Raw genomic sequence first — 4,035 nt, 5'->3', positions numbered from 1 at the left:
CTCCACCTCATGGGTTCAAGCAATTCCCCTGCCTCAGCCTCCTGAGTAGCTGGGATTTACAGGCACACACCACCACATCCAGCTCATATTTGTATTTTTAGTAAATAAGGGGTTTCACCATGTTGTCCAAGCTCGTCTAGAACTCCTGACCTCAGGTGATCTGCCCACCTCGGCCTCCCAAAATGCTGGGATTACGGGCGTGAGCCACCGCGCCTGGCTCTCTTTACTTTTAAATAGTATGTGTACATTATTACAAAATGTAAATGGTACAACAGAATACACAGGAAGAAAAAGAATATGCAGGAAAAAATGTTTCTTTCCCGCCCTGACCTCCAGTTCATCAGCTTTTCTCTGTAGAAGCAAACACAATTGTCAGTTTATAGCATTATCTTCCAGATGTCACTTTGTGCCCTCTCTCTCCGTATCTCTTTGTGTATACACACACACACACACACACACACACACACACACAGAGTTGACCCTTGAACCATGTGCAGGTCTATGTATATGTGGATTTTATTCAATAAATACAGTCGATCCTCCATACAGGTGGGTTCCACATCTGGAACCAAATGCCAACCAAAAATAACAGTATTCATTGGATTTGAAACCCGTGTACACCAAGGGCCCACATTTTGTAACCACGGGTTCCACAGGGGCAACTGTGGGACTTGAGTATGGACAGATTTTGGTATCTCCCAGGAGTACTGGAACCAATCCCCAGAGGATACCAAGGAATGACTAGAGAGAGAGAGAAAGGATATAGATAGATGTGTGTATTGTGTGTGTGTATATAAATTATATAGATCAGGGTATGTATGTGTGTCTGTGTGTGTGTGTGTCTACCTGGAACATATCTATCCCTACTAGTGTTTCCTGCATCTTATTTCATTATTCATATATCTTGCAGCTCATTCTGTATCAGTGCATATCGCTCTGTCTCATTCTTTTTGTTTGTTTCAATTTCTGTGGAGAGAAGACATGGGAGGAGGGGAAAGAGAGAGACAGAAGAGAGGGAAGGAGGAGGACGCAGGAGGGAAAACAAGGGTTACAGCTAGGGTGTGTGCAGAGGCATTGCTATATTTTAACCCCAACAGACCAGCCACTGAATGTGCCCTGAACTTTAGTGCCTTCAGGATTTTGTCGATACTGTTCCCTCTACCGAAAATGGCCTCCTTTCTTTCCTCTCAATCTGCTAATTCCTGCTATTCTTTCAGGAGACTATTGTCCCTCCAGTGCTAAAGAGAGCTACACATGCAGCAAATGCTGAATGTATGAAACTGAAATGGGAAAAGTTCCTTCCCTATCCCCCTCACAGGGCATGTGATGGGGGTGTGGTTGCTTCTTCAGTGCCCCGCTGCTCAATCCTCTAGGGGGAGCAAGCAGATGGGCAGACTGTGGGGCTGTGACCCCACGGCAGTGTCTACGGGTGAAAGCTTACAGCTCTGAAGCCCCAGGGGGCGTGTGTTACAGGGTGCTCTTTTAGTTTTGCCGTTTGTAGGATCCATAGGCACTTTGTGTTAGTGAGCTCAGTTAGACCCCTGCCTTACCGCAAGGACAGAGGGCTTTCTGTATCCCAGGATTCTTGCCTTGGTGTACCGGAAGAATCAGATCACACGTGGGCTTGGAGAATGAGTGCAAGGCTTTATTAAATGGAAGTAGCTCTCAGCAGATGGGTGAGCCAGAGGGAGATGGAGTGGGAAGGTGGTATTCCCCCTGAGTCAGGCCACTCAGCAGCTCTCCTCCCACCTTCTGGCCAAACTCTACATCATTCGGCTGGTGGATGGCCTGCTGGCCTGCCCATACCTGTCAGTGCACTTTTATGCTGTCCAGCTGCCTGTGTGAGTGCCCGCTAGGGTCTTGGTTTGTTTTTTTTGTTTTGTTTTGTTTGAGAAGAAGTCTTGCTCTGTCACCCAGGCTGGAGTGCAGCAGCGCAATCTCGGCTCATTGCAACCTCCGCCTCCTGGGTTCAATCAATTATCTGCCTCAGCCTCCCAAGTAGCTGGGATTACAGGCGCCTGCCACCACGCCCAGCTAATTCTTTGTACTTTTAGTAGAGACGGGGTTTCACCATCTTGGCCAGGCTGGTCTCGATCTCCTGACCTCAGGTGATCCACCCACCTCAGCCTCCCAAAGTGCTGGGATTATAGGCATGAACCACGGCAACCAGCCTTGTTTTTTTTGTTTGTTTGTTTGTTTTTGAGATGGAGTCTCGCTCTGTCGCCAGGCTGGAGTGCAGGGGTGCAATCTTGGCTCACTGCAACCTCTGCCTCCTGGATTCAAGCGATTCTCGTGCCTCAGTCTCCCAAGTAACTGGGATTACAGGCACGCGCCACCACACCCAGCTAATTTTCAAATTTTTAGTAGAGACAGGGTTTCACCCTGTTTGGCCACGCTGGTCTCGAACTCCTGATCTCAGGTGATTCACCCACCGTAGCCTCCAAAAGTGCTGGGATTACAGGAATGAGCCAGTGTACCCAGCCGGATCTTGGGATTTTTTTTTTTTTTTTTTTTTTTTTTTTTTTTTGAGACGGAGTCTCGCTCTGTCGCCCAGGCTGGAGTGCAGTGGCGCGATCTCGGCTCACTGCAAGCTCCGCCTCCCGGGTTCACGCCATTCTCCTGCCTCAGCCTCCCGAGTAGCTGGGACTACAGGCGCCCACAACCGCGCCCGGCTAATTTTTTGTATTTTTAGTAGAGACGGGGTTTCACCGTGGTCTCGATCTCCTGACCTTGTGATCCGCCCGCATCGGCCTCCCAAAGTGCTGGGATTACAGGCGTGAGCCACCGCGCCCGGCCAATCTTGGGATTTTTATAGGCACAGGTTGGGGGCGTGGCGGGCCAGGGTGGTCTTGGGAAATGCAACCTTTGGGCACGAAAATAGAAATGCCTGTCCTCACCTAGGTCAATGCGCACAGGCGCCGGGGGTGAAGCCCTAGCCAGGGACCATGCTCTTCCCTTCCCAGCACTTCCCTGTCCCACTTCCATATCAAAACCACCTTGAAAATGTAACACAGTCCCTTGCACTAAAACCTCTGCCAATGGCGGCTCCAAACCACAGGCTTATAAAGACCTGCAAGATCTAGCATTGTCTACTTTTTTTTTTTGAGATGAAGTCTCGCTCTGTCGCCCAGCCTGGAGTGCAGTGGTGTGATCTCGGCTCACTGCAATCTCTTCCTCCCAGGTTCAAGCGATTCTCCTGCCTCAGCCTCCCAAGTAGCTGGGATTACAGGCATGCACCACCATGACTGGCTAATTTTGTATTTTTAGTAGAGATGGGGTTCCTCCATATTGGTCAGGCTGGTCTCGAACTTCTGACCTCAGGTAATTCACCCACCTCAGCCTCCCAGAGTGTTGGAATTACAGGAGTGAGCCACTGCACCCGGCTAGCATTGTCTCTTTCTCCTTCTCCTTCACCTACTCCTCCTTCCTCCTTCCTCCTCCTTCCTCCTCCTTCCTCCTCCTTCCTCCTCCTTCCTCCTCCTTCCTCCTCCTCCTCCTCCTCCTCGTCCTCCTCCTCCTCCTCCTCCTTCTCCTTCTCCGAGATGGAGTTTCGCTCTTGTTGTCCAGGCCGGAGTCCAATGGCGCGACCTCGACTCACCACAACCTCCGCCTCCCGGGTTCAAGCGATTATCCTGCCTCAGCCTCCCGAGTAGCTGGGATTACAGGCATGCACCACCATGCCTAGTAATTTTGTATTTTTAGTAGAGATGGGGGTTTCTCCAAATTGGTCAGGCTGGTCTCGAACTCCTGACCTCGGGTAATCCGCCCGCCTCTGCCGCCCAAAGTGCTGAGATTACAGGCGTGAGCCACCGCACCCGGCAGGATTATCTACTTCTATACTATTAATGCCTATTAATGCTGTAATCACACGCGTGAGCCACCGCGCCCCGCCGATCTTCGTGTTTTAAATCCCGACACCAACGCGCGGCAGGATTCGCGACGCCTGCAGTCAAGGTCTCAGCGCTCAGTTCCCTCAGGCTTGTCCCCGCCCCCGTATCTTGGGAAGGCCACTGGGAGTTGTAGTCTCCCAGTGTA

This window comes from Macaca nemestrina, chromosome 18 (genome assembly GCF_043159975.1).
Source record: "Macaca nemestrina isolate mMacNem1 chromosome 18, mMacNem.hap1, whole genome shotgun sequence".
Taxonomy (NCBI): Eukaryota; Metazoa; Chordata; class Mammalia; order Primates; family Cercopithecidae; genus Macaca; species Macaca nemestrina.
The sequence above is the reverse complement of the archived record's forward strand: the minus strand, read 5'-3'. Positions refer to the sequence as shown.